The sequence below is a fragment of the Aulonocara stuartgranti genome (assembly GCF_965226115.1).
Source record: "Aulonocara stuartgranti genome assembly, chromosome: 23".
Classification (NCBI taxonomy): domain Eukaryota; kingdom Metazoa; phylum Chordata; class Actinopteri; order Cichliformes; family Cichlidae; genus Aulonocara; species Aulonocara stuartgranti.
In genome coordinates this window covers 42,551,708-42,579,037 of record NC_138958.1, presented here as the reverse complement: position 1 = coordinate 42,579,037, position 27,330 = coordinate 42,551,708, and the positions used below count along the sequence as shown (strand labels likewise).

Sequence of the window (27,330 nt, the reverse complement as noted above, 5' to 3'; positions counted from 1 at the left end):
CCAGTGTTCAAGGTTTCCAAGTGTTTTCCCAGTTTAGGTTGTCATGGTTGGTTCTGTTTGCTACTCAGCCAGAATAAACAGCTCGCTCTTTTTAAAAGTAGGCTCCAGAATGGATGATGGCATGTTCGCATGTCTTTATGCAACACTGAGTGTGCTGAACTAAAGGTAGGCCTAGTTTCATTTTCATGGTCATTATTATCAAGACAATGATTACGCCTTATTCTGATTATTTCTCCCTTTTGGAGGTGTAACGTTTACATGAGGGGTGTAGGAACATTTCCCCCTAAATATGTTTAGATACATTTTTGTTGAAGTCACAGTTTTTGTCGTATTGATGATGCAGCTAGAATAAGTGCTTTTAAATAAAAGAATAACCATTCAAAGTGCTCAGTGGTGAAACTGTAACTCTTTCAGAGTTTGACAGCTGGACAAGTGATGCCGTATTTAAAGAAACATGAGATGAGTGCAGCATATTATCTGAACAGAGATCATTCAATGAGCAAGAATAAACACTGAAAGAGAAACACTTCACTGTTGATTATCATATGAAGTCTAATGAAAGCTGTTAATCTGTTAATATCCTGTTAATCTGCAAATACAGAACATGTGACTTTAAAGCATCCAGCAAAGTGATAACTGTCCTCTGCCCACTAAGTAGTGACTCTACAAAAGATTATTTTCAATATCATCTTTATATTATATTTAGTTATTCTCCAGCGCAACAATGTAAGGAGCTCTGTGATTGGTTAGGAAAGGACAGACTGGCCACCTGGATTTTTCTTCACTGCACATTGATCCATAGCTTTGCTCTGTAAAGGCTAACAAAGTGCTTTTGCTTTACAAAGACATTCAGCGTCGGTATTCACTCTTTTAAAATGCCACTGAACACTGGAGTGAAATGGAGCCCTGATCCTCAGAGTTTTATTGTTGCTAACATTTCTTATAGATAGCACAGATAGTGCCCCACTGCAGTAATCACTCATGTCTAGATATTCCTGTTAAAACGGAGTTTTTCCTCCCCACTGTTGCATAGCAAACCTAGCAAACACAAACTATTGTATAAAACGATCTAATTTAAACGAACAATCATATTGAAGCTTCAGACAGCCGTCATATGACAGTGAAACACTGCCATCTGCTGGACTCGAATAACAAAGACGCTGCTTTGACGGGTGAGGGAGTTTCAACAAGTCTGCAACGACTCAAGCATCAAACTACAGAACTATTGTAGCGGACATGGTGCTCTAATGACTGCTTCATTAACGCAGGTCAGAAAGGATCAAACATATCAATAAATTGTGAAATACAAAAAATTACTGTTTCACTGCACACACAAACCTTCTCTTATTAGCACAACACTGCCCAGGCCTCAGAGTGTATTCCATATAGACTATTAAACCTTAGCATGTTATTTTAATGTCTTACAGGTAAAACAGCCAAAAAGTAAAGTTAACTGTAATTTAAAATATTCAGCTGCAAAAATGCTTTTAGCAAATAATTTTTTATGACTGCTGCTAAAATTCAATACTAGATTTTTGCTGGTCTGATTAAAAGGTTAAATGTAGAAGTTTTGGGATAATATATTAATACTTCCAAAACAATAAAGTTGTTGTAGAGAATCTATGTTCATTATTGTTGCTCATCATGGAAAGACAAAGACATTACACCCTCCTACTCTCTGCACACAGTGGTCTGAGGGATCTTCCAGGATCGGGGATTTTATTTATTTTGTTCTTTTTCGGTCTTACTGGTTAGTAGGTGGTGATTTTCTACCTGTTGATCTCACATTTGGAACATGATTTGCTCTGGAGCAGATTAGGTTCAAAGCATGAGTTGACCTGGCATTATGTCTTGGATTACAAAAAAATCCCACATTAAATCTTGAAGTTAACCGGATAAGACAGCGTTGTGTTTCACAGTAAAGGCCTCAGAGAGTTGTTGCTAACCAAATTCCATCTTGTATGGCCACTCAGCATCTTATGATGTTTTGTAACCTGCCACTACAAAGAAGCAGTGAAACAGTTTCTGTTTTAGCGCACATACACTGTGTGCTGAACAGTATAAGGGCAATAAAGTGATGGTACAGAAATCTGCATCTGGTCAGAAGGAAAAGCACGCACACTTGGAAGACTTGGCCAGATTTTTATAAAATTATTGGCTGACAGTGGACAGATGAAAGGATGTGGATGGTCACACCCTCGTGCAGTAAAGATGGCGTTCGGTTCATTGAATACACAAAACCAAACACACAAAAGACACAATAAGACAGCTGATCAGTTTGCTTCACTGACTCATCTTTTTTTTTTTTTTTTGCCTGTCCCGTTTGGATCTTTAGCCATCAGAATTGTTGTCTGAAGGCCAAGAAAGATGCCAAGCGGCTTTACTTTACCAATTGGATCATCACGGTCTTGCGTTTGGGCCATTTGATTGACCTTTATTATAATTATATATTTATTTGATTTGATTTTTGGTTGTTACAGATGGGACAGACATGACTGGGGGATAGGACAGGGAGAAAGAATGAAAGAAAGAGAGGGGGAGAAAAAAAATAGAGGGGAGAAGAGACGGTGAGAAAGGGGGGAAGAAAAAAAGAAAAACAAACAAAACACCTGGATCACCTGTATGGAGATAAGAAAAAACAGAAGAGAAAACAAACAAGAAAGAGCAACATAATAAATATAGCACCATCACAATAAAACAGCTAACAGTAGATAACAGTAGATACCAAATATTAGATGTTATGTTACAGCACGCAAGATCGACAGCGCACAATGTGCTTTTAGGCAGCAGCCAAGAAAGGTGTAGTTTGTGTCTGTGAACACCTGTGTGCACACCTGTGTACACACCTGTGTGGATCAGCACGCTTGTATTCAAAAGGTTTCTCCATGTAACGATCTGCTAGGGAGTGTGGGGAGCCATAGCCCCGTCCCCCAGGGCATGAAGCAGGTATGGAGGAGATCCAGGCCCCAGACATCCAGAGGCCCCAGAGTACGAGGACCCGAGGAGGACCACCAGGGGGCCAACGTGCCACCCTCCTGGGAAGAGCTGAGGAGAGCCCCAAACGAGAGGTCACCCAGCAGCCACGGAGCAGAGGCCAGAGGGGGTTGCAGTGATGTGCCCGCGGGCTCTGCCAGCAGCCAGCTGTGCCAGAGAAGACCGGGTATCAGGCCGAGAGGCCTGAGGGCACCCGACCCCCCGTAAGGGGCCTAGCTGGGCCACAGGTGCCAGGCCCCGCCAATCGGCCACCAGGAGTGAGTCGGTACATACATGAGCGCCCCGCCCCAGACACCAAAACGAATAACAATAATGGATTGCATTTATATAGAGTTTTTCTAGGCACCCAAAGCGCTTTACAATTCCACTATTCATTCACTCTCACATTCATAAGACTGGTGGAGGCAAGCTACAGTTGTAGCCACAGCTGCCCTGGGGCAGACTGACAGAAGCGAGGCTTCCCAAATCCCTGAGCCACAGTCGCCCCCAGAACCACCAACACACCAACACCAGCCACCGGCAGGGAGCGTGCCGAGGGGGGAGAGGTCTCCACACCTCGGAGAGCCCGAGATGTCCCCAGAGAGGTGGAGTCTTACACCCAAGCTCCCCCGCTGACCCCAGTAGGCACCCCCACACTCTGGAACCCACCGGGGAAAGAGGGCCCAGGCCCATCTGGACCGGGACCCACAGCAGCAGCACCACCCGGCCCCACAGAGTCCGGGACAGCCCACCCGACCCCACTGCAGAGAAAAATGCACCCACCCCGTCATCCAATCTTCTCCCAGACTACACAAGACAATAGACACCCAGGTTGAGTCATTCTCCACCTCTCCAATATCTTTCCCCCACCTGCAGAGTCTGCTCCTGTAGAGAGGAGACCTCCTGCAAAGATGTAACAGCCTCCCCACCAGTTAGAGAGCCCTCCATTCAGGCCGATGCACCAGAGGTCCCCCGCTCCGGGGCTGAGCCCCCATGCACCACCCCGGCGACACAACAACCAGGACCCAAGGCCCCAAGGCCCAGCCAGAGCCCCAGCCTGGGGGCGGAGCACCCCCAGACCCCCAAGCCTCCACGCCCATCCCGGACCCACCCAGGGGCAGCCAGGCTACCAGGCCAGTAACCAACGTCCACCAGCACAGACCCTCCCCCATCTCCGCTGTAAGCAGCCACAAGGAAAACACCATCTAAGAGCCACCAGAGCCCCTTACCAGGTCATGGCCACAGGGAAAACGTCCCTAGGGAATCCCTAGATGCCCTAAGGCCGTCCCGACCCCCATATCAACCACAATAGCGAAGGCAGAACTAAACCATGACCCCCCACCCCCACTAGGTGATGAAGCCAATCAAAGTAGTCCAGAGGGATTGATCAAATGTGATGGCAGAGGCTGTATCAAGACTAATGTGATCTATTAGATGGTTTTTATATTGGTTAGAATTAAGATTATTTTTATTTTTCCAGTTAATGAGGACCATTTTCTTGGCAATGCATAGGGCCGTAAAAACAACGTGGGCTGTGTTTATTTCTGTAGTGACCTCATCCAAGTTGCCCAGCAAGCATACTAAAGGGGAGGCTGGAATGTTACATTTCAGACACTTTGATAAGTCGTCACATATCTTGCGCCAAAACTTCTGAACTGGTGGACAGAACCAAAGAGCGTGGATATAATTGTCCGGTGTATTTGCTGTGCAGTGTGAGCAGTTGTTGGAAGACGTATAGCCGATCTTGAACATCCTATGACCAGTATAGTGCACTCTGTGTAATATTTTGTATTGTATTAATGGCAAACTGGGATTTCTGATCCATTGAAAGGTTTTTAAGCATATCTGAGACCAAAGGATTTGGTCTAAGCTGATTGATAAATCTGCTTCCCATTTTGCAATCGGAAGGGATATTGATTCATCTACTTTAGAAAGTGTGCTGTATATTTTAGACAATAATTTTGGGGGGGGGGGGGGGGGGGTTAGATTAAAAAATTGTACCACACTTGGTGGTGTTTGTAATTCAGCTTCACTGGAATTAAATTTCTTTTTTTTACTATGGATTTAATTTGTTGATATTCCAAAAGTATTTTCTTGTTGATCCCATATTGTGTAACTAGTCTGTCAAATAAAATAAAGTCTGTTCCTTCCAATATATGTTCCAAGTTTTTAATTCCTTTATAACTCCAAACTGGAAAGTTTATCATGTTATTGTTTTGTAATATGTCCGGATAGTTCCAGATAGGTGTACGTTTGCATGGGATTAATGAAGACGCCGTCAATTTTAGAAACTCCCACCATGCTGTCAGAGAAGAGCTGATATTGATGCTTTTAAAGCATTCATGTCGTTTGATGTTTGAGCTGATAAATGGTAGGTCTGAGATCTCTAGGTTATTACATAGTGCCTGTTCTACATCTATCCAGGTTTCATCTAAGAAGATGTGTTTAAACCATCTAGAGATGAACTGAAGCCTGTTGGCTAAAAAGTAGTGATTAAAGTTAGGCAGATCTAATCCTCCTTTATCCTTGGTCCTTTGTAGTGTTTTTAAGCTGATACGTGGGGATTTATCTTTCCAAAGGAATTTAGAAATATACGAGTCTAGAGATCTGAACCAATCTTGTGATGGCTTATTTAGGATCATTGAAAATAAATAGTTTATTTTTGGCAAGACCATCATTTTTATAGCGGCGACCCTTCCCATGAGTGATATGGGTAGAGAAATCCATCTAGCCAGGTCGCCTTCTACTGTCTTTAAAAGTGGGATGTGGTTTAATTTAGTTAATTCTGCAAGCTCGGGAGAGATATTACTAACTCATCTACACAAGTCGTGTTGTAGAAGGTACAGTATTTATTGTTGTATTTATTATGTACCAGCTCAGGTAGTATAAAGAAAAATGACGTGTAACCAGATGGTTTTTTTAGTAACTTTTTTTATTGCTCAAACACAAGAAACATGCTTTGAAAAACAAAATTGCTGGGCAGCACACAGCCCTGGAATGCTGCTAAAAACAAAGAAAGAAATTAAAAAGTGGCTAACGCGTGTTCAGGTTGTTTACTAAGCTCCAAAAGAAATGACAGAGTCAAAGGTAAAAAGACAAAAAAGTGACAGTCTTCCTCCTGCTGTGACTGACAGAGAAACAGCTCATGTGTGTTCAGTGAAATGTGTGTGATCATGAGACTAGTCATTGACATCGTCCAGACTGTAAAAGTATCACAGAAACACAGTCACCTTTGGCACTGCGTCACAAGCCAGCCATGGCTGATGACAGAATCACTGAACAAGTGGCAGCATGTTACTGTTACGACATGTTAATGCTTTGGACCACAAACTCAAAGCAACACGAGCTTCAGGAATCGTTCGATGTTCTGTGATTACTTTGCAGTTTTAGAGAGATTCAAATTCATTGTGTGTTTAGCTACAGGTTAACAGTCTTCACAGCTAAGTTTTGCTTCCACCAAAGAGAAAAGAAAAAATAATATTAGGGGCTTTCCTGAACATACTTAACACTAGTTGTTAGCCGTCTAAGACCAGAATGTCTCTTGCAAAGTGTACAGGTAAATTATTTTCACAAGCAACTGCAACATATCTGTTAGTGAGGAGATTACCAGTATACTGGCATCTGGGTTTTCTGGCTCCCACATTCCTTAGTTCACACTTAACAACTTTGAACATCTTGTGACTTTTTGTCATTTGAAGTGTTTCATCAAATTTTCCCTCAACACAAATGTTTTTGATCTCACTTGGATTATCAAGGATGAACGTGTTGGTATCTTTACAGCTGTTGTCAACATTGTAGATCTGTTTCCTTCTTATAACCGTATCACAATCCATTGCAGTCATCTTGGCGTTTATGTGCTGTCTTCTAAACTGGCCATAGCCGTCTTCTTCAAGCGTTGAACTCTCAGTGGCAATGAGCAGCAAACAGATAAACAGGATCCTCATTATTACCTGGTGAAGAAAAAACAGAAACAATATTCTGATTGAGAATTTTATCCAGAAAAAGCACAAATTATTGCAACAAATATGTAATAAATTTGAGTCTACATGCTAACTTGTGGTTCCTAAAGTAGAATGGGAAGTGATAGGTTTGTAGCATAAACCACAGTTTACTACACAGCAAAAATCAAGACACAAGTAGGCAAAGTTCTTTGTGTTACTCATGCATGAGGGAGACCTGCCTGGAGCCAAGTGTCTCTCTGAAGAGGAGTGAACGCACCCCCCTCTTCATGCTACACAGAGTTGTTACAGACCTCCTAGGATGAGACATTCTTTCAATCTACAAATGAATATATACTTCTAAGCATATATAAATATATATTTCTAAGCATAAATGACAATCCAACAATACAAATCTAACAGGAAGCAGAGGCTTCAACTATCACCCAGCCCTCTCCTGTTGAGCCTGCTCCTATTCTGGCTTCAAGCCCAGCAAGAAGCGTCGGATCAGCTGCTGAATGATTGCTTAGTTACTTTGCTTTTGTCTTTGGGTGCTCAGGGACTTCTCATACACTCCTTCCCCTTCATTCATATTCTACTGTTACATACACTATGTTGCCAAAAGATTCTGTTCCTCTGCTTTCACACACACATATAAACTTGAATTACATCCTATTTTTAATCCATATGATGTCGACCTCCCTGTAAATGCTTTCCACAGCGTTTAGGAGTGTATGGGGAATTTATGAGGTCAGCCACTGATCTCACACATTAACTTGCAGTCTCTGCTCTATTTATGAGCAGTTCTTTCAGGTTGAGATCAGGACTCTGTGCAGGCCAAACTCGCTCATCCATGTCTTTATGGATCTTGTTTTGTGCACTGGTGTGCAGTGACGTTGGAACAGGAAAGGGCCATCCCCAAACTGTTCCCACAGACTATGGAGCATGAACGTATCATAAGTGTTTTGGTGTGTAGAAGCATTAAGAGTATCTTTTACTGGAACTAAGGGGCCGAGTCTTAAATTGCTGTTGAATCTAAATGTCTTATAGTGAGACACATTAGAATTTTGATTTTGTCTTTTCACAAACTGATCGCCAGCCAGAAATCTTTACATCACACAATGAAACAATTTGCAAGAACTTAAACGTCGACTCGGACATGAAATCATCATAAATGTAAACGCTGGAAGCTTTCCTCACATCTCCTCGTGTATTGTGGCTTGGTCTGTAATAACAAATCTGTACTGCACATCTGAAAACGAATAAAACTCAACTCAAGAACCTCACGACCTTTGCTGCACTAAAAGGCATCCAGCATGAGATTACCTTATTTTTGCTTCACTGATGAGTGAATGAGTGGTTGTTGGTTGGTTGGTTGGTTGGTTGGTTAACCTGCAGCGGTTCAGGCACAAGTGGGTCGTGTGGAGCAGCAGGTGAAAGGCTCTGAAGCTGGCGAAAGATTACAATAAATCAAATACATGACTGAATAGGCAACATCTGATAGTCAGTGTGAATGAAAATGAAAGATTATCTAACATAAAGACTGGTCTCAAACTGTACATGCATGTAGCTTATGCAGGATTTGTGTGCTCACAGAACCCAGATAATGTCAGCATGTTTTTAAGCCCGTGTCTGGATTGTAAAAGTAGGTAAAGTGTGGCAGGAGCGAGGGTTGTTATACTTCCTTGGAGGTGTAGAACATGAGCCTGTTGAGAATTAAATATTTTTATTGTACAAACAAAACATTCTTACCAAATGAGGAGCGAAGACTCGAGATGAGCAGAGTGTAGCTGAGACACGCTGTTACGTTCAAGTCAGTCAAACTGGAACAAAGAACACTTGGTTCTTGTCACTTTCATTTTTATACATTTCAGCAGCACCGCCTTATGTAATCATTTAAATTATCACCTACATCACCAGTGCACCAGTTCTAAGAAAATGTACCACTTCTCTGTTTGTGTTTCAGAAACTTAATGCAACATGACCACAGCATCACGCAAATGTAGTTTGTCACTCATAGCTGGCTTTTCTACTGTTTTATGAAAAAAAATGTTTTCTTGCATATTTGCAGGCCAAACAATCAGGTTGAACGATCAGGCTTGACGCCTCCATTTCTACCTGTTCGTGTTTCCAAAGTAGAATCACTGTGGCGATCGCTTTAAAGGCTGCATGGCTTTCATTGTTACATTGTGTTCATACCTAAATACTAAGAGAAAGTTCATATGTGTGTCCTCATTAGGACCGGGATTTGTGTTGGTGTGTGGGACTGTTTACTAAGGTTTATACTGTTACTGGTTATAATGTGACAATGTGTTTCAGCTATTTTACAGAGTAACACAAAAGTAGAATAGAATAGAATAATCCTTTAATTGTCCCACAAGGGGAAATTTGGTTGTAACAGCAGCCAAAAAGACAAATATACAAACAAACAGTACACAGGACACAGAACAGAAACATACACAATTTTTCTTACATATTTACATTAAGGACAATGGTTACTATAAACAGAGAGTACTGTACAGTTATTAAATTAAATAAAAATAATTACAGGTAAGAGGCAAACCAGGTTGTAGTGCGAATTGGTTAATTAACTAACTTATTGCAGTTACAGCATTGATGTAAACATCTATGTTTGTTGGGAGCAGTTCTGATTGTACAGTCTGACAGCTGCAGGGAGGAAGGACCTGCGGAAACGCTCCTTCATGCATCTAGGATGCAGCAGTCTCTCACTGAAGGAGCTCTGCAGTTCAGCAACATCTACATGCATGGGGTGGGAGACTCTGTCCATCAGAGATGTTATTTTGGCCAGAGTCCTTCTGTCTCCCACCACCTGCACTGGGTCCAGGGTGCATCCCAGAACAGAGCTGGCCTTCCTGATGAGTTTATCCAACCTCTTCCTCTCAGCTGCCGATAAACTGCTGCTCCAACATACCACACTGTAAAAAATGACAGATGTAATGAGTAAATAATGCATTGCAATACTTTTAAGAACACTGTTCTGTGTAATGCATTACTTTTTTGACTAGGTTCATGTTTCCCCAGTATTGAACTCTATAAGAACGGGCGATGCCTCCAACATGCACAAACATTTGACCCACAGCATGCAATTCATCTGCATGAATGTAATGCCTTTAATATGCTGCTTAGAGATGGTTGTAGATCTCAACGTGGCGCCAGTTACAACCCAATAAGAATCAATAAGAGAATCATATTGATAAGTGATATTGAGAATGCCATCCCTACCTGCTTGTGTGTCACCCTACTTGCTCATAGGGGTTCATATAATTGTTGGGTCTTCTGTTGTCCTTGTATTACTGTAGGGTTTTATCGTACAATATAAAGCACATTTGTGATTTGGTTCTATAAAAATAAAGTTTAATTAAAAATAATATTTTTTCCGCTGTGCCTTGGCTCAGCTGGTTTCTCCTTTTGGTAATAACCTCTCCATCTCTGGAGAAAAACCCTTTCACGTGGTACTAAGTAGGCAGGGGTTTAAGGGTATCCCACAGAAAGCCTGTAAAGATTTGGATAGATGCACCTCTGCTTAGATTATATAGATTAGGTGTTGTTGTACCCCAGTTGCTTGGCACACACACAAAAAGAGGTGAAAAAGGTGAATCTCCAACATGAGCAGAAGAATTTTGCAGGGATCCAATAGCACATACAGTGGTCCCTCACTGTTTCGCTGATTTTTTCTTTTTTGTTGCATTTTTTATTTATTTTTTTAAGTGCATTGTATTCTGCGTCCTGACTGGCTGTAGACAATTAGACCATTGTCAATCAATCTCGTGTTGTGTCTCCTGTACAGTACAGAATGCGTTCAGCTGGTCAAATTTACATAAAGCTTCGATCGCTAGCAGTGTGACTCTGACGTGCTGTACTGTATGTTTGTAAGTTTTCTCCCCAACAAACACAACAATGTCGACAAAACATCGTCACCGGCGGGTGCCTTTGGTTTCCTTCTATAACACTGGACTTATTTTTCTACAAGACTTTGAGAGTGTTCAAACAAGAGAGAAAAGTGTGAAAATGTTCATGCCTGCCTGGGAAAAGTGTATAAAGTGTGTAGTGAGGGGTTTTACAGCCTTAAAACATCTATAATAATTGTAAAAAATAAAGTTGGCTACTTCATGGATTTCATCTATCAGTGACTCCTGCGATAAACCAGGGACCACTGTATATGGTCATTAATCACACCAGCACTCAAACCACTTTCTGAAACAGCAAGACTCTAATAATTTTCTTATCAGAGACATTACTCACTCTTAAATAAGCAAGCCTTGATACGTGCTTCATAAAAAACTTACTGGATTTCTCCACAAATGTTCAGTATGTCCCATCATTATTTATTTTCCTGTGTGCAGATCCCGTGGAGAAAACAATGTTGTGGTGAGCTGTTCAGGATTAATTCTAAAGTGTGTGAAGTGTGAAGTGGTTTGGATCTGTCAATGCCCTGTGGAATATCGCTCGCTATCATAATGAACAATAAGCTCATTTTTAACTTTGTTTCTTGAAAGGATATATTTTGCAAACTCTTGAGTCATGAGTTCTGTAGCTGCGTCTTTGGCTCAGTGAATTTGAATATCTTACTTTCACAGCTGTCTGTTGCTTATCTCTGCTCAGATATAGCGTTCTCATTTCTGGTTTTTTAATCAGTATAAAATGGTTTGTAAGGAACTTACAAAGCAGTTTCACCACTGAGCACCATATATGGTTAGTCTTTCTTTTACAGGCATTTATCAGAAATGCATCATCACTACCAGTATGAAGACAATGACTGCAGCGCTATTTGATCAGAATATGTTGTCTTTATATTGCTTGTTTTATGCTAGCATCTTCTTGCAATTGGGGCCTTCATTTGTTTCTCTATTTGGCTCCAGGAAGGAAACTATAAAATACTGCAAGGTCAAATATCAACCATGGCTTTCGCTCTAGCATCCACATCACATAGACTATCTAGTCTTTTTATGCGGTACATGATCCCAGTTGTAGCAGAGTAACAAGCACATTACACATTTTAAGATTACTTTGATGCTTTTTTTTCTGATTTTGAAGTTTTCTCAGGTGTATGTTCAGGACAATTACTGGAAGCCACATTTCCTTACCCTTACCTCTAATGAATCTCTGTAGCCAATAAAGGCCCAAATACAGCTGCCCTCAGTTCTTATAACATACCAAAAGTTTGTCATGGCCTGAGGCATCTCATAGTAACGTGAAAGGTATCTTTCCGCATCCTTATGAGATGCTCCAGATTCCCATTTGAAAACAACCGAACGCTGCTCGCAGCAGTAACACACACTTGGAGCAGAGGCTCCTAACATTAACTCTATCCATAACTTTAACCTTAACCCTATCAGGTAGTGTTTTTCAAAGCGATTCATGATTAGAACAAAAAACACATTTACATGTATAGATTCATTCCAAACGGCTCTCATGCCTCCAAACGCATACTGATGATTTGTCACAGCATCGTTACCTGTTGGGATGAGAACGTGTTGTTTCCAAAGCACCACAAATTGGGGTGTCTGTAGCTCAGGTAGGAAACCTACTAATCAGAAAGTTGCTGGTTCAATCCCCCTCTGCTCCAGCCTGCATGCCAAATATCCTTGGGCAAGATACTAACCCCAAGTTGCTCTCCGATGCATCCATCGGGAGGATGAATGTGTATTAATGTTAGATAGAAAGCACTTACAGAGAAAAAAAAGAAGTGATTGGGTGAATGAGGCAAGTTGTAGAGAGTAGAAAGGTTTTATATAAGAACCAGTTCATTTTTATATTTCAGATTTACTTTCAGTTTTCTACTTTTTACATGTAAGATTGATGTACATGTATCACACCTAACTCAGTGACAGCAAATTTGAACAACTGTAATCATTTTTTTCCGGCATCTGAAATATTAGTTTAGTTTGGGGTTGTTGTTGTTTTTGTTTCCTTTTGGCTCCTGATATTAGTCAACTACTATTTGTCAATGTTGAATAATGATAAATGAATTATCTACAGTTGCCTCAAAGCGGTGTATAATGCAATTTCACCAGCTGAGACCACATCCTCTTTTTAGGTTTGATAGCATTTTTAGTAGATAATGGCAGATGGCTTGAGCATGAATTTAAGCTGCAGTTTGGGGAAGGTCACAGAGGGGACAGCCAGCGACTCCTAAGCTGTGCAGATCCCTGAGTGCTAATGAGAAGTAAACGAATTGGAAAAAGGAGGGAGTGCGGGGCTCAAAAGCAAGAACATACAGCTTGTAGTGCTGAGTGAAAACAAATATGTTCAAATTATACATTTTCACAATTTATTATCAAATGGTCAGAATTTCAAAGTAGTTTTACATGACGCCATGGACCTCCATCTCTCTGGCTCAAAGACAAAGGCCAAGAGCAAGAAAAAAACAAGAGGATGCAATGACAGAAGAAGCTGTGTCAACACACAGCTTCGATGGAAATGATGATGCAGCTTCAATAAGTGGTGCAAAAGTTAACATGAACGGTGCTCTGAGCTGAAACTGCTTTGCAGATCCCAAAATGTTGATTCTGAAAACGTTACATCCAGATGAAGAGAATCAAAGTTTTTGTTACATGGATGATTGAGCAGCGTTTGATTAAATGAACAATAACTGCTCTTATTTGAATAAAGGAAAAAATGAGTACAACATAATATCTGAACAGAGATATAACATGTGCTAAATTAACATTCACTGAGCCAGCCACTTGCTTGCATGAGATCTGAGACACTGGGAGCAGCAAAACAGCTTGTAACATGTTGTTATGTTTGATTCAGGTGGACTAAAGAGTCTAATATGGGTAAACTATTAATGATATCAATAAATGAAAGACTGCAGTCCACTTTAGCTAACTAAAGATCCAGAGGAGGCAGAGCATTAACAAGAACACTGTCAGTGTCTGTGTGTCATGGTTCTGGGTCTTTGTCTCAGTTTTGTGTTGGTGGACTTTTGAATGTTGCTTCATCATTATTGTTGTGTTCTTATACTGACTGAAGTTTCCTAGTTTACTTTTCCTGCATTCGTGAATTTTCTGATTATTGTTTTTTCTGTGTCTCCTGTGGATGTCAGTCTTGTTGTCACGTAATGTCTGTCATAGAGTTCGTCTCTGTGTTCTGTCCTCGGCGTCCCCTTAGTGTCCCCAGCCCGTCTTGTGTCTCCCTCTCTTTGTGTCTTAGTGCTGTCTCTGGGTTTTGTCTCCTTTACCTGTTTCCAGTGTCCCTCTCTTTGTGTGTTGTCCTTGTCTCCTCAGTCCGTCGTGTGTTCCCATGTTTGTTTATTTCCATCCTAGTGTCAAGCTCATGTGTCCTTATCTCAGTCTCTGTGTTCGTGCTACTTCTTGTCTTATTTTGATAATCCTAGTCTGTGTTCCCATGTTTGTCCACTCCCGGATCACCCCTCAGTGTATATACTGTATCTGTTTTCCTCTGTCCTTTGTCAGAGTGTCTGTTCACCTACCCCCTGTGTCTCCATATTCCCAGTGTTCAAGGTTTCCGAGTGTTTTCCCAGTTTAGGTTTTCATGGTTGGTTCTGTTTGCTACTCAGCCAGAATAAACAGCTCGCTCTTTTTAAAAGTAGGCTCCAGAATGGATGATGGCATGTTCGCATGTCTTTATGCAACACTGAGTGTGCTGAACTAAAGGTAGGCCTAGTTTCATTTTCATGGTCATTATTATCAAGACAATGATTACGCCTTATTCTGATTATTTCTCCCTTTTGGAGGTGTAACGTTTACATGAGGGGTGTAGGAACATTTCCCCCTAAATATTTTTAGATACATTTTTGTTGAAGTCACAGTTTTTGTCGTATTGATGATGCAGCTAGAATAAGTGCTTTTAAATAAAAGAATAACCATTCAAAGTGCTCAGTGGTGAAACTGTAACTCTTTCAGAGTTTGACAGCTGGACAAGTGATGCCGTATTTAAAGAAACATGAGATGAGTGCAGCATATTATCTGAACAGAGACCATTCAATGAGCAAGAATAAACACTGAAAGAGAAACACTTCACTGTTGATTATCATATGAAGTCTAATGAAAGCTGTTAATCTGTTAATATCCTGTTAATCTGCAAATACAGAACATGCGACTTTAAAGCATCCAGCAAAGTGATAACTGTCCTCTGCCCACTAAGTAGTGACTCTACAAAAGATTATTTTCAATATCATCTTTATATTATATTTAGTTATTCTCCAGCGCAACAATGTAAGGAGCTCTGTGATTGGTTAGGAAAGGACAGACTGGCCACCTGGATTTTTCTTCACTGCACATTGATCCATAGCTTTGCTCTGTAAAGGCTAACAAAGTGCTTTTGCTTTACAAAGACATTCAGCGTCGGTATTCACTCTTTTAAAATGCCACTGAACACTGGAGTGAAATGGAGCCCTGATCCTCAGAGTTTTATTGTTGCTAACATTTCTTATAGATAGCACAGATAGTGCCCCACTGCAGTAATCACTCATGTCTAGATATTCCTGTTAAAACGGAGTTTTTCCTCCCCACCGTTGCATAGCAAACCTAGCAAACACAAACTATTGTATAAAACGATCTAATTTAAACGAACAATCATATTGAAGCTTCAGACAGCCGTCATATGACAGTGAAACACTGCCATCTGCTGGACTCGAATAACAAAGACGCTGCTTTGACGGGTGAGGGAGTTTCAACAAGTCTGCAACGACTCAAGCATCAAACTACAGAACTATTGTAGCGGACATGGTGCTCTAATGACTGCTTCATTAACGCAGGTCAGAAAGGATCAAACATATCAATAAATTGTGAAATACAAAAAATTACTGTTTCACTGCACACACAAACCTTCTCTTATTAGCACAACACTGCCCAGGCCTCAGAGTGTATTCCATATAGACTATTAAACCTTAGCATGTTATTTTAATGTCTTACAGGTAAAACAGCCAAAAAGTAAAGTTAACTGTAATTTAAAATATTCAGCTGCAAAAATGCTTTTAGCAAATAATTTTTTATGACTGCTGCTAAAATTCAATACTAGATTTTTGCTGGTCTGATTAAAAGGTTAAATGTAGAAGTTTTGGGATAATATATTAATACTTCCAAAACAATAAAGTTGTTGTAGAGAATCTATGTTCATTATTGTTGCTCATCATGGAAAGACAAAGACATTACACCCTCCTACTCTCTGCACACAGTGGTCTGAGGGATCTTCCAGGATCGGGGATTTTATTTATTTTGTTCTTTTTCGGTCTTACTGGTTAGTAGGTGGTGATTTTCTACCTGTTGATCTCACATTTGGAACATGATTTGCTCTGGAGCAGATTAGGTTCAAAGCATGAGTTGACCTGGCATTATGTCTTGGATTACAAAAAAATCCCACATTAAATCTTGAAGTTAACCGGATAAGACAGCGTTGTGTTTCACAGTAAAGGCCTCAGAGAGTTGTTGCTAACCAAATTCCATCTTGTATGGCCACTCAGCATCTTATGATGTTTTGTAACCTGCCACTACAAAGAAGCAGTGAAACAGTTTCTGTTTTAGCGCACATACACTGTGTGCTGAACAGTATAAGGGCAATAAAGTGATGGTACAGAAATCTGCATCTGGTCAGAAGGAAAAGCACGCACACTTGGAAGACTTGGCCAGATTTTTATAAAATTATTGGCTGACAGTGGACAGATGAAAGGATGTGGATGGTCACACCCTCGTGCAGTAAAGACGGCGTTCGGTTCATTGAATACACAAAACCAAACACACAAAAGACACAATAAGACAGCTGATCAGTTTGCTTCACTGACTCATCTTTTTTTTTTTTTTTTGCCTGTCCCGTTTGGATCTTTAGCCATCAGAATTGTTGTCTGAAGGCCAAGAAAGATGCCAAGCGGCTTTACTTTACCAATTGGATCATCACGGTCTTGCGTTTGGGCCATTTGATTGACCTTTATTATAATTATATATTTATTTGATTTGATTTTTGGTTGTTACAGATGGGACAGACATGACTGGGGGATAGGACAGGGAGAAAGAATGAAAGAAAGAGAGGGGGAGAAAAAAAATAGAGGGGAGAAGAGACGGTGAGAAAGGGGGGAAGAAAAAAAGAAAAACAAACAAAACACCTGGATCACCTGTATGGAGATAAGAAAAAACAGAAGAGAAAACAAACAAGAAAGAGCAACATAATAAATATAGCACCATCACAATAAAACAGCTAACAGTAGATAACAGTAGATACCAAATATTAGATGTTATGTTACAGCACGCAAGATCGACAGCGCACAATGTGCTTTCAGGCAGCAGCCAAGAAAGGTGTAGTTTGTGTCTGTGAACACCTGTGTGCACACCTGTGTACACACCTGTGTGGATCAGCACGCTTGTATTCAAAAGGTTTCTCCATGTAACGATCTGCTAGGGAGTGTGGGGAGCCATAGCCCCGTCCCCCAGGGCATGAAGCAGGTATGGAGGAGATCCAGGCCCCAGACATCCAGAGGCCCCAGAGTACGAGGACCCGAGGAGGACCACCAGGGGGCCAACGTGCCACCCTCCTGGGAAGAGCTGAGGAGAGCCCCAAACGAGAGGTCACCCAGCAGCCACGGAGCAGAGGCCAGAGGGGGTTGCAGTGATGTGCCCGCGGGCTCTGCCAGCAGCCAGCTGTGCCAGAGAAGACCGGGTATCAGGCCGAGAGGCCTGAGGCCACCCGACCCCCCGTAAGGGGCCTAGCTGGGCCACAGGTGCCAGGCCCCGCCAATCGGCCACCAGGAGTGAGTCGGTACATACATGAGCGCCCCGCCCCAGACACCAAAACGAATAACAATAATGGATTGCATTTATATAGAGTTTTTCTAGGCACCCAAAGCGCTTTACAATTCCACTATTCATTCACTCTCACATTCATAAGACTGGTGGAGGCAAGCTACAGTTGTAGCCACAGCTGCCCTGGGGCAGACTGACAGAAGCGAGGCTTCCCAAATCCCTGAGCCACAGTCGCCCCCAGAACCACCAACACACCAACACCAGCCACCGGCAGGGAGCGTGCCGAGGGGGGAGAGGTCTCCACACCTCGGAGAGCCCGAGATGTCCCCAGAGAGGTGGAGTCTTACACCCAAGCTCCCCCGCTGACCCCAGTAGGCACCCCCACACTCTGGAACCCACCGGGGCAAGAGGGCCCAGGCCCATCCGGACCGGGACCCACAGCAGCAGCACCACCTGGTCCCACAGAGTCCGGGACAGCCCACCCGACCCCACTGCAGAGAAAAATGCACCCACCCCGTCATCCAATCTTCTCCCAGACTACACAAGACAATAGACACCCAGGTTGAGTCATTCTCCACCTCTCCAATATCTTTCCCCCACCTGCAGAGTCTGCTCCTGTAGAGAGGAGACCTCCTGCAAAGATGTAACAGCCTCCCCACCAGTTAGAGAGCCCTCCATTCAGGCCGATGCACCAGAGGTCCCCCGCTCCGGGGCTGAGCCCCCATGCACCACCCCGGCGACACAACAACCAGGACCCAAGGCCCCAAGGCCCAGCCAGAGCCCCAGCCTGGGGGCGGAGCACCCCCAGACCCCCAAGCCTCCACGCCCATCCCGGACCCACCCAGGGGCAGCCAGGCTACCAGGCCAGTAACCAACGTCCACCAGCACAGACCCTCCCCCATCTCCGCTGTAAGCAGCCACAAGGAAAACACCATCTAAGAGCCACCAGAGCCCCTTACCAGGTCATGGCCACAGGGAAAACGTCCCTAGGGAATCCCTAGATGCCCTAAGGCCGTCCCGACCCCCATATCAACCACAATAGCGAAGGCAGAACTAAACCATGACCCCCCACCCCCACTAGGTGATGAAGCCAATCAAAGTAGTCCAGAGGGATTGATCAAATGTGATGGCAGAGGCTGTATCAAGACTAATGTGATCTATTAGATGGTTTTTATATTGGTTAGAATTAAGATTATTTTTATTTTTCCAGTTAATGAGGACCATTTTCTTGGCAATGCATAGGGCCGTAAAAACAACGTGGGCTGTGTTTATTTCTGTAGTGACCTCATCCAAGTTGCCCAGCAAGCATACTAAAGGGGAGGCTGGAATGTTACATTTCAGACACTTTGATAAGTCGTCACATATCTTGCGCCAAAACTTCTGAACTGGTGGACAGAACCAAAGAGCGTGGATATAATTGTCCGGTGTATTTGCTGTGCAGTGTGAGCAGTTGTTGGAAGACGTATAGCCGATCTTGAACATCCTATGACCAGTATAGTGCACTCTGTGTAATATTTTGTATTGTATTAATGGCAAACTGGGATTTCTGATCCATTGAAAGGTTTTTAAGCATATCTGAGACCAAAGGATTTGGTCTAAGCTGATTGATAAATCTGCTTCCCATTTTGCAATCGGAAGGGATATTGATTCATCTACTTTAGAAAGTGTGCTGTATATTTTAGACAATAATTTTTTTTGGGGGGGGGGGGGGGGGGGGGTTAGATTAAAAAATTGTACCACACTTGGTGGTGTTTGTAATTCAGCTTCACTGGAATTAAATTTCTTTTTTTTACTATGGATTTAATTTGTTGATATTCCAAAAGTATTTTCTTGTTGATCCCATATTGTGTAACTAGTCTGTCAAATAAAATAAAGTCTGTTCCTTCCAATATATGTTCCAAGTTTTTAATTCCTTTATAACTCCAAACTGGAAAGTTTATCATGTTATTGTTTTGTAATATGTCCGGATAGTTCCAGATAGGTGTACGTTTGCATGGGATTAATGAAGACGCCGTCAATTTTAGAAACTCCCACCATGCTGTCAGAGAAGAGCTGATATTGATGCTTTTAAAGCATTCATGTCGTTTGATGTTTGAGCTGATAAATGGTAGGTCTGAAATCTCTAGGTTATTACATAGTGCCTGTTCTACATCTATCCAGGTTTCATCTAAGAAGATGTGTTTAAACCATCTAGAGATGAACTGAAGCCTGTTGGCTAAAAAGTAGTGATTAAAGTTAGGCAGATCTAATCCTCCTTTATCTTTGGTCCTTTGTAGTGTTTTTAAGCTGATACGTGGGGATTTATCTTTCCAAAGGAATTTAGAAATATACGAGTCTAGAGATCTGAACCAATCTTGTGATGGCTTATTTAGGATCATTGAAAATAAATAGTTTATTTTTGGCAAGACCATCATTTTTATAGCGGCGACCCTTCCCATGAGTGATATGGGTAGAGAAATCCATCTAGCCAGGTCGCCTTCTACTGTCTTTAAAAGTGGGATGTGGTTTAATTTAGTTAATTCTGCAAGCTCGGGAGAGATATTACTAACTCATCTACACAAGTCGTGTTGTAGAAGGTACAGTATTTATTGTTGTATTTATTATGTACCAGCTCAGGTAGTATAAAGAAAAATGACGTGTAACCAGATGGTTTTTTTAGTAACTTTTTTTATTGCTCAAACACAAGAAACATGCTTTGAAAAACAAAATTGCTGGGCAGCACACAGCCCTGGAATGCTGCTAAAAACAAAGAAAGAAATTAAAAAGTGGCTAACGCGTGTTCAGGTTGTTTACTAAGCTCCAAAAGAAATGACAGAGTCAAAGGTAAAAAGACAAAAAAGTGACAGTCTTCCTCCTGCTGTGACTGACAGAGAAACTGTCACGGTCCTGGGTCTCCTGACCCAGCGTTTTTAGTTCTTTGTGATTTTTGTATTATTGTACTTGTGTGTGATTTATTCTATGGCTTCTAGTTTTGATCCCTTGCCCTTCATGTCTCTCTGTGTCCCCTCTGTTCTGTGTAATTGTGTGTCTTTGCATGTTTGAGTTTCTTGTTTTCTGTCACTCTGCATTGTGCATTATGTTCTCATGGTTGGTTTTTTGTTACTCTCTCTAGTCTAGTCTCTTGTGTTCCCAGCTGAGTATTTCCCTGTGTATTTTGGTTCTTAGACCTCTGCCTTATGGTTTATGTCTCTGTATTTCTTAGTTGCTGTCTCCACTGTGTCAAGTTCGCGTCTCTGTGTGATACTTCCTGTTTTACTTTGATGGTCCGTGTCTCATGTGAATGCGTCCTGCTTTGCTTGTCTCGTCAGTCCTGATTTCTCCCAGCTGTGCCCTCCTTCTGTGTCTCATTCCCCTCGTTACTTCCCAGTGTATTTAAACCCTGTGTTTCTCTGAGTCAGTGTCGCGTCGTCCCTCATGCTGTGTGGATCTCCCTGTGTGTCTCTCTGTGAGTTTTCCAAGTTCCCAGTTTAGATTAGTTTGTATGTTTTTCCCCTGCCAGCAAATAAAGCTGAGTTTTGAGTTCACCTCCCTGAGTCTGTGAGTCCTGCACTTTGGGTCCAACTCCTGCCTGCCGCACAGCGATTCATGACAGAAACAGCTCATGTGTGTTCAGTGAAATGTGTGTGATCATGAGACTAGTCATTGACATCGTCCAGACTGTAAAAGTATCACAGAAACACAGTCACCTTTGGCACTGCGTCACAAGCCAGCCATGGCTGATGACAGAATCACTGAACAAGTGGCAGCATGTTACTGTTACGACATGTTAATGCTTTGGACCACAAACTCAAAGCAACACGAGCTTCAGGAATCGTTCGATGTTCTGTGATTACTTTGCAGTTTTAGAGAGATTCAAATTCATTGTGTGTTTAGCTACAGGTTAACAGTCTTCACAGCTAAGTTTTGCTTCCACCAAAGAGAAAAGAAAAAATAATATTAGGGGCTTTCCTGAACATACTTAACACTAGTTGTTAGCCGTCTAAGACCAGAATGTCTCTTGCAAAGTGTACAGGTAAATTATTTTCACAAGCAACTGCAACATATCTGTTAGTGAGGAGATTACCAGTATACTGGCATCTGGGTTTTCTGGCTCCCACATTCCTTAGTTCACACTTAACAACTTTGAACATCTTGTGACTTTTTGTCATTTGAAGTGTTTCATCAAATTTTCCCTCAACACAAATGTTTTTGATCTCACTTGGATTATCAAGGATGAACGTGTTGGTATCTTTACAGCTGTTGTCAACATTGTAGATCTGTTTCCTTCTTATAACCGTATCACAATCCATTGCAGTCATCTTGGCGTTTATGTGCTGTCTTCTAAACTGGCCATAGCCGTCTTCTTCAAGCGTTGAACTCTCAGAGGCAATGAGCAGCAAACAGATAAACAGGATCCTCATTATTACCTGGTGAAGAAAAAACAGAAACAATATTCTGATTGAGAATTTTATCCAGAAAAAGCACAAATTATTGCAACAAATATGTAATAAATTTGAGTCTACATGCTAACTTGTGGTTCCTAAAGTACAATGGGAAGTGATAGGTTTGTAGCATAAACCACAGTTTACTACACAGCAAAAATCAAGACACAAGTAGGCAAAGTTCTTTGTGTTACTCATGCATGAGGGAGACCTGCCTGGAGCCAAGTGTCTCTCTGAAGAGGAGTGAACGCACCCCCCTCTTCATGCTACACAGAGTTGTTACAGACCTCCTAGGATGAGACATTCTTTCAATCTACAAATGAATATATACTTCTAAGCATATATAAATATATATTTCTAAGCATAAATGACAATCCAACAATACAAATCTAACAGGAAGCAGAGGCTTCAACTATCACCCAGCCCTCTCCTGTTGAGCCTGCTCCTATTCTGGCTTCAAGCCCAGCAAGAAGCGTCGGATCAGCTGCTGAATGATTGCTTAGTTACTTTGCTTTTGTCTTTGGGTGCTCAGGGACTTCTCATACACTCCTTCCCCTTCATTCATATTCTACTGTTACATACACTATGTTGCCAAAAGATTCTGTTCCTCTGCTTTCACACACACATATAAACTTGAATTACATCCTATTTTTAATCCATATGATGTCGACCTCCCTGTAAATGCTTTCCACAGCGTTTAGGAGTGTATGGGGAATTTATGAGGTCAGCCACTGATCTCACACATTAACTTGCAGTCTCTGCTCTATTTATGAGCAGTTCTTTCAGGTTGAGATCAGGACTCTGTGCAGGCCAAACTCGCTCATCCATGTCTTTATGGATCTTGTTTTGTGCACTGGTGTGCAGTGACGTTGGAACAGGAAGGGGCCATCCCCAAACTGTTCCCACAGACTATGGAGCATGAACGTATCATAAGTGTTTTGGTGTGTAGAAGCATTAAGAGTATCTTTTACTGGAACTAAGGGGCCGAGTCTTAAATTGCTGTTGAATCTAAATGTCTTATAGTGAGACACATTAGAATTTTGATTTTGTCTTTTCACAAACTGATCGCCAGCCAGAAATCTTTACATCACACAATGAAACAATTTGCAAGAACTTAAACGTCGACTCGGACATGAAATCATCATAAATGTAAACGCTGGAAGCTTTCCTCACATCTCCTCGTGTATTGTGGCTTGGTCTGTAATAACAAATCTGCACTGCACATCTGAAAACGAATAAAACTCAACTCAAGAACCTCACGACCTTTGCTGCACTAAAAGGCATCCAGCATGAGATTACCTTATTTTTGCTTCACTGATGAGTGAATGAGTGGTTGTTGGTTGGTTGGTTGGTTGGTTGGTTGGTTAACCTGCAGCGGTTCAGGCACAAGTGGGTCGTGTGGAGCAGCAGGTGAAAGGCTCTGAAGCTGGCGAAAGATTACAATAAATCAAATACATGACTGAATAGGCAACATCTGATAGTCAGTGTGAATGAAAATGAAAGATTATCTAACATAAAGACTGGTCTCAAACTGTACATGCATGTAGCTTATGCAGGATTTGTGTGCTCACAGAACCCAGATAATGTCAGCATGTTTTTAAGCCCGTGTCTGGATTGTAAAAGTAGGTAAAGTGTGGCAGGAGCGAGGGTTGTTATACTTCCTTGGAGGTGTAGAACATGAGCCTGTTCCTAGAATTAAATATTTTTATTGCACAAACAAAACATTCTTACCAAATGAGGAGCGAAGACTCGAGATGAGCAGAGTGTAGCTGAGACACGCTGTTACGTTCAAGTCAGTCAAACTGGAACAAAGAACACTTGGTTCTTGTCACTTTCATTTTTATACATTTCAGCAGCACCGCCTTATGTAATCATTTAAATTATCACCTACATCACCAGTGCACCAGTTCTAAGAAAATGTACCACTTCTCTGTTTGTGTTTCAGAAACTTAATGCAACATGACCACAGCATCACGCAAATGTAGTTTGTCACTCATAGCTGGCTTTTCTACTGTTTTACGAAAAAAAAAGTTTTCTTGCATATTTGCAGGCCAAACAATCAGGTTGAACGATCAGGCTTGACGCCTCCATTTCTACCTGTTCGTGTTTCCAAAGTAGAATCACTGTGGCGATCGCTTTAAAGGCTGGCTTTCATTGTTACATTGTGTTCATACCTAAATACTAAGAGAAAGTTCATATGTGTGTCCTCATTAGGAGCGGGATTTGTGTTGGTGTGTGGGACTGTTTACTAAGGTTTATACTGTTACTGGTTATAATGTGACAATGTGTTTCAGCTATTTTACAGAGTGACACAAAAGTAGAATAAAATAGAATAATCCTTTAATTGTCCCACAAGGGGAAATTTGGTTGTAACAGCAGCCAAAAAGACACATATACAAACAAACAGGACACAGGACACAGAACAGAAACATACACAATTTTTCTTACATATTTACATTAAGGACAATGGTTACTATAAACAGAGAGTACTGTACAGTTATTAAATAAAAATAATTACAGGTAAGAGGCAAACCAGGTTGTAGTGCGAATTGGTTAATTAACTAACTTATTGCAGTTACAGCATTGATGTAAACATCTATGTTTGTTGGGAGCAGTTCTGATTGTACAGTCTGACAGCTGCAGGGAGGAAGGACCTGCGGAAACGCTCCTTCATGCATCTAGGATGCAGCAGTCTCTCACTGAAGGAGCTCTGCAGTTCAGCAACATCTACATGCATGGGGTGGGAGACTCTGTCCATCAGAGATGTTATTTTGGCCAGAGTCCTTCTGTCTCCCACCACCTGCACTGGGTCCAGGGTGCATCCCAGAACAGAGCTGGCCTTCCTGATGAGTTTATCCAACCTCTTCCTCTCAGCTGCCGATAAACTGCTGCTCCAACATACCACACTGTAAAAAATGACAGATGTAATGTGTAAATAATGCATTGCAATACTTTTAAGAACACTGTTCTGTGTAATGCATTACTTTTTTGACTAGGTTCATGTTTCCCCAGTATTGAACTCTATAAGAACGGGCGATGCCTCCAACATGCACAAACATTTGACCCACAGCATGCAATTCATCTGCATGAATGTAATGCCTTTAATATGCTGCTTAGAGATGGTTGTAGATCTCAACGTGGAGCCAGTTACAACCCAATAAGAATCAATAAGAGAATCATATTGATAAGTGATATTGAGAATGCCATCCCTACCTGCTTGTGTGTCACCCTACTTGCTCATAGGGGTTCATATAATTGTTGGGTCTTCTGTTGTCCTTGTATTACTGTAGGGTTTTATCGTACAATATAAAGCACATTTGTGATTTGGTTCTATAAAAATAAAGTTTAATTAAAAATAATATTTTTTCCGCTGTGCCTTGGCTCAGCTGGTTTCTCCTTTTGGTAATAACCTCTCCATCTCTGGAGAAAAACCCTTTCACGTGGTACTAAGTAGGCAGGGGTTTAAGGGTATCCCACAGAAAGCCTGTAAAGATTTGGATAGATGCACCTCTGCTTAGATTATATAGATTAGGTGTTGTTGTACCCCAGTTGCTTGGCACACACACAAAAAGAGGTGAAAAAGGTGAATCTCCAACATGAGCAGAAGAATTTTGCAGGGATCCAATAGCACATACAGTGGACCCTCACTGTTTCGCTGATTTTTTCTTTTTTGTTGCATTTTTTATTTATTTTTTTAAGTGCATTGTATTCTGCGTCCTGACTGGCTGTAGACAATTAGACCATTGTCAATCAATCTCGTGTTGTGTCTCCTGTACAGTACAGAATGCGTTCAGCTGGTCAAATTTACATAAAGCTTCGACCGCTAGCAGTGTGACTCTGACGTGCTGTACTGTATGTTTGTAAGTTTTCTCCCCAACAAACACAACAATGTCGACAAAACATCGTCACCGGCGGGTGCCTTTGGTTTCCTTCTATAACACTGGACTTATTTTTCTACAAGACTTTGAGAGTGTTCAAACAAGAGAGAAAAGTGTGAAAATGTTCATGCCTGCCTGGGAAAAGTGTATAAAGTGTGTAGTGAGGGGTTTTACAGCCTTAAAACATCTATAATAATTGTAAAAAATAAAGTTGGCTACTTCATGGATTTCATCTATCAGTGACTCCTGCGATAAACGAGGGACCACTGTATATGGTCATTAATCACACCAGCACTCAAACCACTTTCTGAAACAGCAAGACTCTAATAATTTTCTTATCAGAGACATTACTCACTCTTAAATAAGCAAGCCTTGATACGTGCTTCATAAAAAACGTACTGGATTTCTCCACAAATGTTCAGTATGTCCCATCATTATTTATTTTCCTGTGTGCAGATCCCGTGGAGAAAACAATGTTGTGGTGAGCTGTTCAGGATTAATTCTAAAGTGTGTGAAGTGTGAAGTGGTTTGGATCTGTCAATGCCCTGTGGAATATCGCTCGCTATCATAATGAACAATAAGCTCATTTTTAACTTTGTTTCTTGAAAGGATATATTTTGCAAACTCTTGAGTCATGAGTTCTGTAGCTGCGTCTTTGGCTCAGTGAATTTGAATATCTTACTTTCACAGCTGTCTGTTGCTTATCTCTGCTCAGATATAGCGTTCTCATTTCTGGTTTTTTAATCAGTATAAAATGGTTTGTAAGGAACTTACAAAGCAGTTTCACCACTGAGCACCATATATGGTTAGTCTTTCTTTTACAGGCATTTATCAGAAATGCATCATCACTACCAGTATGAAGACAATGACTGCAGCGCTATTTGATCAGAATATGTTGTCTTTATATTGCTTGTTTTATGCTAGCATCTTCTTGCAATTGGGGCCTTCATTTGTTTCTCTATTTGGCTCCAGGAAGGAAACTATAAAATACTACAAGGTCAAATATCAACCATGGCTTTCGCTCTAGCATCCACATCACATAGACTATCTAGTCTTTTTATGCGGTACATGATCCCAGTTGTAGCAGAGTAACAAGCACATTACACATTTTAAGATTACTTTGATGCTTTTTTTTCTGATTTTGAAGTTTTCTCAGGTGTATGTTCAGGACAATTACTGGAAGCCACATTTCCTTACCCTTACCTCTAATGAATCTCTGTAGCCAATAAAGGCCCAAATACAGCTGCCCTCAGTTCTTATAACATACCAAAAGTTTGTCATGGCCTGAGGCATCTCATAGTAACGTGAAAGGTATCTTTCCGCATCCTTATGAGATGCTCCAGATTCCCATTTGAAAACAACCGAACGCTGCTCGCAGCAGTAACACACACTTGGAGCAGAG

At 41.5% G+C, this 27,330-nt stretch overlaps 3 long non-coding RNA genes across 3 annotated transcripts in view; all 3 read right to left on the bottom strand.

Moving 5' to 3' along the window:
- LOC309701006 overlaps positions 1-27,330 on the bottom strand; it is a 115,397-nt gene that overhangs the window by 16,922 nt on the left and 71,145 nt on the right. The window lies entirely within an intron of this gene.
- LOC309699839 lies at positions 5,889-8,779 on the bottom strand. Its single transcript, XR_014274503.1, has 3 exons — positions 8,664-8,779; positions 8,238-8,360; positions 5,889-6,923 (listed from the first exon to the last, which is right to left on the bottom strand). It is a non-coding gene; the product is annotated as an uncharacterized lncRNA (long non-coding RNA).
- On the bottom strand, positions 21,173-23,884 carry LOC309699676. Its single transcript, XR_014274434.1, has 3 exons — positions 23,782-23,884; positions 23,350-23,476; positions 21,173-22,035 (listed from the first exon to the last, which is right to left on the bottom strand). It is a non-coding gene; the product is annotated as an uncharacterized lncRNA (long non-coding RNA).